Source organism: Sorex araneus, chromosome 2 (genome assembly GCF_027595985.1).
Source record: "Sorex araneus isolate mSorAra2 chromosome 2, mSorAra2.pri, whole genome shotgun sequence".
NCBI classification, from domain to species: Eukaryota; Metazoa; Chordata; class Mammalia; order Eulipotyphla; family Soricidae; genus Sorex; species Sorex araneus.
Genome location: NC_073303.1, coordinates 234,505,809 through 234,516,793, shown reverse-complemented (window position 1 = coordinate 234,516,793; position 10,985 = coordinate 234,505,809).

Sequence of the window (10,985 nt, the reverse complement as noted above, 5' to 3'; positions counted from 1 at the left end):
TCAGGAACAGCCTCTGAGCACAAAGCCAAACACAGTTACACAAGGTGTAACTTCATAGCTACACCTGGATACTATCACGTGTAGCCCAAAATGAAAAAATAGCTAAGTGTGGGACTGGAGTTCATGCTTTGCATACAGGAACCCTGGGTTTGATTCCTAGTACTACATGGACCCCCAAGCACCCCAGAGTGGGGTCCAGAAACCAAGGGTTGAAGAGAAGGTGACAATTAACACCTCTGTCAGGCTCGTGGATGTCTGAGCAGGCACGGCTGCTTAGAAAGTGCAGTGGTTCCTCAAAAATTAAAAATAGAATTGTCATATGATTCAGCATATATCTGGGCATATATCCAGAACCACTGAAAACAGGATCTTTTTCTCCCACCTTCCAATACAAGGAATTCCACCCTGGGTCCCCCCACATGTGAGGCACACGCTTGACCACTGAGCCACATCCCTGGCCCCAAAACACGATCTTAAATTTGCACATGTGTCTTCACTGTAGCATGGTTTACAATAACAGAGACAATAACAGAAGTCAGCCAGCTGTTCCTGTCTGAATAAACAGACCAGGCAGGATCCGGGAGACAGCTCCAGGGACTCATGTGCAAGGGACTTTGTGCAAGGTCCAGGTTTGATCCCTGGCACTGCCTGGTCTGCAAGCACCGAGCTGGGAGTAGCCCCTCAGCACCAGGGCATATGAGCCTCACCCCAAAACCACTAAATAAAAACAGTAGCATGCAGATATAAATGCATAAACCTTGAGGCCATGATGGATTTGCTTCAATTTAGTTAAAGGGTTGGTTGTTTGATTTTTGCGGGTGGTAAGGGGGGAATGGATCACACCCAACTATGCTCAAGGCTGACTCCTGGCTCCCTGCTGGGGGGTTATGCGCCGCCCTTTAAACTTTACACCAAGCTTGTATATACCCCAGAGCCTTTGCCCAGGCTTCTCTGCTGGTAGTCACACAACCAAAACTGTCTCTGGCTGGAGGCCCCCAGTACCCCAGAAGCACCTTCTCACCCCCACACACTATATTATCACCCTGTCTCTTTGCCACTTGAGTTTCTTGTTTGAAGTCTGAGTCAAACACATAAAATGTTAAAAATAAAAATAAAAAAACACGGGGGGTGCCAGAGCAATAGTACAGCGGGGAGGCTGCTTGCCTTGCATGCAGCTGACCCGAGTTCGATCCCTGACATCTCATAGGCTTCCCCAAGCCCACCAGGAGTGATCCCTGAGCGCAGAGCCAGAAGTAAACCCTGAGCATCTGATTGTAGCCCCACGATAAATAAGGCAGATGTGGAGTATGGAATCACTATTTGCTATTTCTGGTACGGATAATCAAAATGCTCTCGGAGATGGGGCCAAAATGGTCTTACAGTGGGAAGGGCGCTTGCCTTGCACGCAGCTGACCTGGGTTTGATCCCTGGCATCCCATATAGTTCCCCAAGCCACACTAGGAATAATTCCTGAATGCAGAGCCTGGAGTAACCCCTGAGCATCACTGAGTGTTAATCCCCCCAAAAAAAATTAAATAAGTAAAATGCAAAAAAAAAAAAAAAAACCCTGGAATGACTTTGGTGGTGGTTGTTTTAAATGCTTTTTTTAAGATTTAAAAAAAATGGGACTTGAACAATAGCGCAGCAGGTAGGGTGTTTGTCTTGCATGCAGTCCACTCAGGTTTAATCCCCAACACCCCATATGGTCCCCTGAGCCTGCCAGGAGTGACCTCTGAGCACAGAGCCAGGAGTAATCCTTGAGCACTGTCCAGTGTGGCCCCTCCTGCCTTCCTAAAAAAAAATTTAAAAAAATGGAAGACATAGTCACAGAACAAAAGGAAAAGGTATTTTCCTTGCACATAAGCAACCCCGTTTCATTCCTGGCACCACACATGGTCCCCTGAGCACTGCCAAGGGTTGAGCACAAAACCAGAACCCAGAACACTGCTGGTGTGAGCCACCCCCTCCCACACACAAAAAAAAAGTGAAAAAAATTCAGAAACCAGAGACCTAGTACAGGCAGTAGGACACTTCTTGCATGCAACAGACCCAGATTCTATCTCTGGTACCCCAGAGGGTGCCCTGAGCACCATGAAAGGTGATCCCTAAGGGGCTGGAGCGATAGTACAGCAGGTAGGGCGTTTGCCTTGCATGTGGCCGACCTGGGTTCGATTCCCAGCATCCCATAGGGTCCCCCGAGCACCGCCAGGAGTAATTCCTGAGTGCAGAGCCAGGAGTAACCCCTGTGCATCTCTGAGTGTGACCCAAAAAGCAAAAAAAAAAAAAAAAAGGTGATCCCTAAGCACAGAGCCAGGAGTCAGCCCTGAGCACCGCTAGTTGGGCCCAAAATCCCATCTCATAAGTAACCATTCAAAGAAAAAGAAACTGATTTCACTCCACCTCTGGGCTCCCAAGCTCTGTTCACAACCCCACACCCACGCCCAGACCCGCCCTCCTTCTCTCCCTGGGTACATTCCAGCCTCTGGCTAGAGGGCCTCACTCCACAAGCCCCTCAGGGAGCCAGGTATGGGGCGCAACTAAGGTCAGGGTCACCCCGGCCGGATGCCAGGGCTGGAGAAGGATGGCCCAGTTTGCCAGGGCCACTCAGAAGGCCAGTGCTGAGTCACGCCACAGGTGGGGGGATGGGACGAGATTGAATCAGTGCCCTGCGGAACAATCCCGGGAGTGTCAGAGGCAGCGGAGAGGCAGGCGAGCCGTGGCAGGCACTAGGGGGACCCCCTCAAGCCAACAAGGCGGGCAGCAAGGCCTTGAGGCAGCCAGGGAGACCCCTGGGGCTGGACTCGCCAAATCCCGGGGCTCAAGTTACCAGGAATCTGACTAGGACAGACTCAGGAATGTGTGTGCAGTGGGCAGGGCGGCCGTGGGGCCCTTGACCAGGCCGTTCTGTCTCCTCTGGATGCTTTGGATGCCACGAGCTACCATATGGGTAGGTCTCTTCGTCCCAACGACCCTGCAGGGGGCTGATCTCCATGGGTCCCTTGTAGGATCACTGACCTGGGGCTGGGGTGGGGGTGGGTGCCCTGTGAATCTCACTTCTCTCCACCTACCTGCATGGCTGTTTGGCAAAACCCAGCTCTGCTCAGGTCCCCTCTTTCTGCCCAGGGAGAGGCTAGCTCAGCCCCCCTGGGAGGACCCCCATAGCTCCTCACCTAGCCCTGCCCACTTCCATTCTGGACATTCCTCAAGCCCCAGGAGCCCTGTCTCTCTCACTTGGCTCCTCTGGATCCAAACCCACACTAAGTGGGGGCTGGGTGGGTGGCCAGGAGCGGAAATGGCTTGGACCCGAGAGGCGAGGCAGTACCAAGCTATTCAAGGTATTGGGGGGCCAGGCACTACAGTAAGGGCACTGCCTTGCACACAGCAGACACAGGTTCGATCCCCAGCATCCTAAAGTGTCCCCCCAAGCATGGCAAAGGGGGAATCTCTGAACACAGAACCATGAATAACCCCTGAGCGTTGCTGGGTGTAACCCAGAAAATAAAAAAAGGCAGTAACAACAACAAAACAAGGTGTTCCCGGTGGGGTAGTGGGAATGGTGGAGAGGAGGGATCCATGTGATACTAGAGGGGTGAAGCCAGCAGGAAGGAATCCAGGGCCGAGCAGTTAATACAGTGGGGAAGGCCTTTGCCTTATATGCAGTCAACTAGAGTTCGATCCCCAGGGCACCGGCAGGAGTAATCCCTGAACCTTGTCGGGTGGGGCAGCAACAAAACGAGAAAGACAGCTCCGCTGTCAAGTCATTGAGGATAACATGTTGGAATGGATTCCCCCAGCCCCAGTCCAGCCTTCTGATGAGATGCAGCCCCTGCCTGTAGTCTCGAGAGATCTCAGCAGGAATGACTGCACTGCACAGGTTCTCAGTACATAGAAACAGAGGTGATACAAAAGGCGTGGGAGGAGGGAGCTCCAAGCTACCAGATTTGAGGATTTTATTATGCTATCAGATGCCACTTATATATCACTGAAGGACAAAAATAAAGTTCTGAGGAATGCATCATCAGAGGTCACAGAAAGTCTAAGAATTAAGGCTCCTACCTTGCACGCAGTGGGTCCCAATTCCATCCCCTGGTACACAGCCCCAGAACACCGCCGGGGTGGCCAGGGTCATCTCCAGCACCTCATTCTCAGCCCTCATATTAAGCAACTAGTAAAGTTTCTGGGAAGGCCAACACCGCCCCCCCCCCCCCCCCAGGACTCCTGAGCGCTGCTTGGGAGACCCAAAAGAAAAAAAAATGCTGTCAGGCCATTTCATCTCTGGTGCAAGTACTTACAGCCAACCACACCTCAAGGCAATGGTGGAACCTGCTAGAACCATATTATCTATGGTTACCCACATCGACATGAGCTTTAAGTGAACCTTGACCAGTTGTCACAAGGTTCCTGTGCTTAGGCCAGAGAGATGGTCAAGGGGGGTAAGGCTCTGGCCTCGAAAGGTTCCATCCCCAGCACTACATGTGAAACAGTCCGTTTAGCACCACCAGGGGGCACTCCTGAGCAGAGCTAGGAATAAGGCCAGATGTGACAAAGGGACCACACGTGGTGCTGGACTGAATCAGGGTTGACCACATACAAAGCAAATGCTTTAACCCCTGGACCATCTCATTTGCCTAGCAAGTTTTTTTTTTTTGAACGGGGAGAGGCCACACCTGGCAGTGCTCAAGGCTTAACTCCTGACTGTGCTCAGGAATTCCTCCTGACAGTGCTCAGGGGACCCTATCGGGTGCTGGAGATTGAATCCAGCTCAGTCAGGTGCAAGGCAAACACCCTAACCACTATACTATCTCTGAATTGTCTTTTATTTTTTTCTTTTTGGGTCACACCCAGCGATGTACAGGGGTTACTCCTGGCTCTACGCTCAGGAATCACTCCTGGCAGTGCTGGGGGACCCTATGGGATGCTGGGAATTGAACCTGGGTCAGCAGCGTGCAAGGCCTACCCGCTGTGCTATCGCTCCAGCCCCCTGAATTGTCTTTTTTTTTTTAACCAAACACAGCATATGTATCATAAAGCAAAAAATGTTACTCCATACTAAAATACATGAATTCTAGAGTTGGAAAGATAGGACAGTGGGGAAGGCGCTTGCCTTTCACATGGTTGACCTGGGTTCAATCCCCAGGATCCCCAAAACGCCACCAGGAGTGATTTCCTGGGTGCAGGGCCATTGGAGTTAAGTCCTAAGCATTGCCAGGAGTGACTCCAAAACCAAGAAAACAAACAAAACACATTAATTCATCAAAAGGTGCCGCTTCAAGGCCAACAACAGACATGCATTCAACCAGGATTCCAGCTCTAATCCATTGCGGTTGCTCTCCAATGGGACCAGCTGTCTCTATTCAGAGGACAAAGCGTTGAATCGGCATTTCACTGAAAAGGATATTCAAATCCTCCTAGAGAAAAGCTGCCCTGCTTCCTTAGCCATCCGGAAATGCAAAATAATGTTCCCTGTGATAATCGCCCCGCACACGCCCATCCACATCCCAGCGGCTCCCATCAACCAAGAAAAATGCCCACGTGATTGCAAGATGCAGATAATCCTGCAAAACCCAGTGTAGCTCAACCCCAACACCACACACGAGCCCCCAAACACTGCCAGGGGTAGCCCCTGAGCATCCCTGGCCATGGCACCAAATGCCAAATGCACACACACATAGAAGGGGCAGCCAGAGAGATAGTACAAGGGTTAAAGCACTTTCTTTTCTTGCAGCAGATCCTGATTCACTGCTGCCACTGCAGAGTTGGCACCTGGACACCGCCAGGAGGGAGCCCTGAGCCCAGGGCCAGGTGTAAATCCAAACTCCACTCAGGGCTGGGGGGAAGGGGGGGAGGATGGAGCGATAGTACAGTGGGGAGAGTACATAGTCAACCTGGGTTCGATCCCTGTCATTCCATGTGGTTCCCGCCAGTCCCCCCCAAGCCCGCCAGGCGTGAGGTCTGAGCACTACTGGGTATGGCCCCAAAACAAAAAAACTGGGGCCGATATATTGGAAAAGGCTTTCAGAAAATCTTTCAACATAAGTGAGTTAAATAAATTCTGCCTTAGGCTCATGCAATTCTACCACCACCCAGATATATATATATATATATATATATATATATATATATATATATATATATATATATATATATGAGGGGGGTGGGGATGCCCTCCCAAGCAGTGTAAGAGCCCAGAGATCCCAGGCCCGACAGTTCAATCTTAGGGCACAGCAAGGTTCGCACCCCTGAGCCAGCCAGTTCTCCAGCCCCCAGCATGCCCGAGAAGCAGCCTCCCCCAGTAGGCTGTTCTTCCTGGGAGTCTTCTCTTTCTAAATTTTTATTTATTTTTTTATTTATTTGTTTTTTGGGTCACACCTGGTGATGCACAAGGGTTATTCCTGGCTCTGCACTCCATAATTACCCCTGGCAGCGCTCAGGGGACCATATGGGATTCCTGGGAATCGAACCCAGGTCAGCCGCCTGCAAGGCAAACACCCTACCCACTCGGCTATTGCTCCAGCCCCTCTTCTCTTTTTTTTTTTTTAATTTTATTTATTTATTTTTTTGGGGAGGGGGTTTGGGCCACACCGGGCAAGGCTCAGGGGTTACTCCTGGCTCTGCACTCCTGAAATCTCTCCTGGTGGTGGACAGGATTGAACCCGGGTCTGACACATGCAAGGCAGACATCCTCCCCGCTATGCTATCGTTCCAGACCCATTGCTGGGAGCCTTTTCCAGAGAATCACCCGCAGGGCTTGGCCTCAACACCCCCACAGCCTCCACCCTCACTTGGATCCTCAAGCCCCGTTGGTCGAGAATTCCTGGGAGGGGTCCCCGATCCTCCTGAGCACTGCTTGGAGTCCCCATCCTCCCCCCCTCACATACACTCAAAAAGTAAAAAAAAAAAAAAAAGAAAAAGAAAGAAAGAAAAGAAAGAACGAAAAGAGTGGAGCAAACTGGGCCGGGGAGATAGCTCAGACAGCGAGGCGTGTGCCAACACTGGCATGGCACAGCCTTACATCTATCCCCAGCACCCTTTGGGTGTAACTCCAGTGGCCCCGAAGCACCCCTGGGTGTGGCCCTTATAAAAATTTAAAAATAGGGACTGGAGAGATAAGAGATAGGATGTGTGGGGGGGCGCTTGCTTTGCAAGCAGCCAACCTGGGTTTGACCCCCAGTATCCCAAGGGTTCCCTGAGCCCCTCCAGGAGGGAGCCAGGAGCAAGCCCTGAGCACCACCAGGTGTGACCCCAAAGCAAGAATAAGGCAAGAGCCTGGAGCTGAAGCCATAGCACAGCGTGGAGGGCGCTTTCCTTGCACCATGGCTGGCCCAGGTTTGATCCCCAGAATCCCGTAGGGCCCCCTTGTTGGAAGCCCATATAGTCTCCTGAGCACCGCCAGGAGTAACCCCTGAGCATTGCCTGGTGTGGCCCCCACAACAAACAAAGCAAGAGCTGGCCTTGTTCTCTCTGGTTCAGCAGCCAGGGAACCTGACCCCCCAACTAGGAGCTTGGGAGACCCTCCTTCCTCGCTACCCTCAAGGGGTCCCTCTGCCCTAGCCTGGTGTGCTGACCTCCCTCCCCCCGCCACACACACACACCCAGACACACACAAACCAGCCGGGCCCCGGGATGTGGTGATGTTCTGCCTTCACCTCTTGGCACAGGAAAGAGGAATCCACGAGCTCCGTCTTCTTCCGAGCACTGCAAAGAAAATTTTACCCCCAGCCAAGTAAGGCCCTGGCCCACCGGGAGCACTTAAATGAGGGGGACCGCACGTGCAGCGGCTTCCCGCCCAGAAATCACCCGCAACTGTGTCTCCTTAGGCCTCATCGGTCTGACTCGAAGGAGCTGGTGCCAAAATAAGGGTCAGGAGGGAATTTTTAATCAGGCCCCGAGCAATGGTTCTGGAACCTTCTGCCATTCTCTCCAGAGAGCGTACCATGGAGTTTGGAACCACCTGCTTTCACAGAAGCCCAAAGGGCATGTGCCGTTGCTCTATCCCCGGTGCATTATGGACACGGATGTGTGGGGCCCATTCATTCTTAGTCAAAGTGCTGGAAGGTGCTTGCCTTGCATACAGCTGACTAGTGTTCAACCCCCAGCATGGCCCAGAATCCCCTAAGCAGCACCAGGAGTGAGCACTGAGCACAGAGCCAGGGCAAGCCCTGAGCATCATCACGTGTGGTCCCAAAGCAAACTGATTAAAGTACGTTGGGGGGGAGCTGGAGTGATAGCACAGCGGGTAGGGTATTTGCCTTGCACGCAGCCGACCTGGGTTCGATTCTCACCATCCTGTATGGTTCCCTGTGCACCACCAGGTAATTCCTGAGTGCATAAGCCAGGAGTAACCCCTGTGCATCACCGGGTGTTACCCAAAAAGAAAAAAAAAGTATGTTAGGGCCAGAGAGAAAGGACAGCAAGTAGGGTACTTGCTTTGCATGTGGCAGACCAAGATTCAATCCCCGGCACCCCATAGGGTCCTAAGCCTGATCAGGAATGATTCCGAAGCACAGACCAGGAGCCAGGCCTGCGTTGACCAGGCATAGCCAAAAAATAATATAAATAACAAGTTTTTGGTTTGGGGCCCCACCTAGCAGTGCTCAGGGCTGACTCCTCACGGGACTTGGGAACCCTATGGGGTTCTGGGGATTGAACCCTGATAGGCTGGGTGCAGGGCAAGTGCCTTATCTACCATACTAGCTCTCCACCCCCTGAAATAAATTTTGAAACATTAAAGTTTCTGAGTGCTGCCAAATGTCCTCAAGAGGGCCACAGCTGGCCTGACTGTGAAGAGACTGATTTAGTCACCAGGAAATGACAAGGCAACGGCACTATTTCCTCTGAGTATGTTCTTGCAGATGAAAATTCACCCCCAAAGGAGCGTGTTGAAAATGGAAAGTCAGGGGCTAGAGCGACAGCACAGCGGGTAGGGCGTTTGCCTTGCACGCAGGTGACCCAGGTTCAATTCCCAGCATCCCATATGGTCCCCCAAGCACTGCCAGGGGTAATTCCTGAGTGCAGAGCCAGGAATAACCCCTGTGCATCGCCCAGTGTGATTCAAAAAGAAAAAAAAAAAAGAAAAAGAAAATGGAAAGTCAGAGAGGTTCCCAGCTGAAGCACTGGCACTTATTCAAGACAGAGTCCTAGCTGGGGGGACAGTGTCACAGGCTAGAACATGTTTTGTGGGTGGAAGCCTTGGATTGTTCGATTTGGGTTTTTTTGTGGGACTGGGGTGACACTTTGGATTATTCCCAGTTCTGTGCTCAGGAGCAATGCCTAGTTGGTACTCAAAGAACCATACGTGGTGACAGGGATTGAACCGGGGTGGGTCACATGTCTGGCAAGTGACTTACCCACTGTGCTATTTCTCTGGTCCATAATTCCCCACAATTAACAAACTGGACCCTGGATGCATTGTAAAGAGCAAGCTTCCCTTCTTTGTGCCTGAGTAATATTCCAGCAGGTGGGCGTGTCTTGTCTGTTGATGGACAGATTCTTCCACATCTCAGCTTTCTTTGTTGTTGTTTTTTTTTGTGTGGTTCACCCTTCTGGCCCATCTTTTTTATTTTTGTGTGTGACATTTGTTTCGGAGCCACACTCAGCAGTGCTCAGGGTTTATGCCTGGCACTGCGCTCAGAGATCACTCCTCCTAGTAGGGCTCATGGGACCCTATGGGGTGCTGAGGATGCAAACCAGGGTTGGCTGCATGCAAGACAAATGCCCTGCCCATTATACTATCTTGCCAGATCCCCATGCTCAACTTCTGTCAACAATTCTGCAATGGATGTAGCAGGGGCTGGAGACAGAGCACAGAGGCAAGATGCTTGCTTTGAAGGCAGCCAACTCCCACTCAATCCCAATCCCAAGACAGGAAATGGTCCCCTGAGCACCACCAGGGGTCACTCCTGACCACAGAGCCAGGAATACTGCGGTTCAAACCTGCCCCACCACCAATAAAACAACAAACTGAATGCTGCAGCCTCATCTGCCAGACACTCCTTGTTACTTCCTTCGGATAAATGCCCAGAAGGAGTATCACAAGACTGTTCTATTTTGAACCTTTTGAGGAACCTCCATGCTAGGGTCCAGTGAGCCTGGGCCGACTCAACATCTCACGGGCTATGCATGAACACAGAGCGATGAGGACATGCAGGACAGTGGGAGGGCGCTGGCCTTGCACGCGGCGGACGTGGGCTCAATCCCAGCACCCCAGAGGGTCCCCGAAGCACCGCCATGAGTGACGCCTGAGCACACAGTCAGGAGTAAGTCCTGAGCACCGCCATGTGTGGCCCAAATAAAACAAAAAATCAGGAGAAGAAACTTCTGGAAGCTTTGGAGTAGGAGGCAGCTCACCAGGTCTCGCCACTTCTGGGATTGTTCATCAATCTCAGACTTTGTGTCCACCACCACTTCTCTGGGTGAACGGCCCCTTCTCGGCCTGCCACTGGGTTCCTTTTCCATTTCCCCCAAATCAGAATGGACTGGGGTCTTCCTTAGCCCTCCCCAGCCCTTCTTTATCTTGGTGGGAGTCAGATCCAGCGTCTATGGTGAGTCCAGCCTCTGCTCCCCACAGGTTCCCAAGCCTTCCCTCTCACCAAATTTCCCAGTCAGGAAAAGAGCAAGGATCGGGAGATGGCTGAAAGATCTAGTGCACATGCTGAGGCCTCAAGTTCAATCCCCGGCCCTGCAGAGGTTCATTGCCATAAGTGACGCAAGCTCAGAGCCACGAGAGGTCCCTGGGTTTGGTTGTTCCTCCCCTCAAAAAAAGACAAAAAATAGAAAAATGAGTGGTGGTAGTTGGGGGTGGGGGGCTGGCCAGGGCCAATCCTGCTGAACCAGATAAAATCAGTCTCACCTGGTTAAATGAATTGTTTAAAAAAAAAAAAAAAGATCGAGTTGGGGCTGGAGCGATAGCACAGAGGGTAGGGCGTTTGCCCTGCACGAGGCAGACCTGGGTTCGATTCCCAGCATCCCATATGGTCCACGGAGCA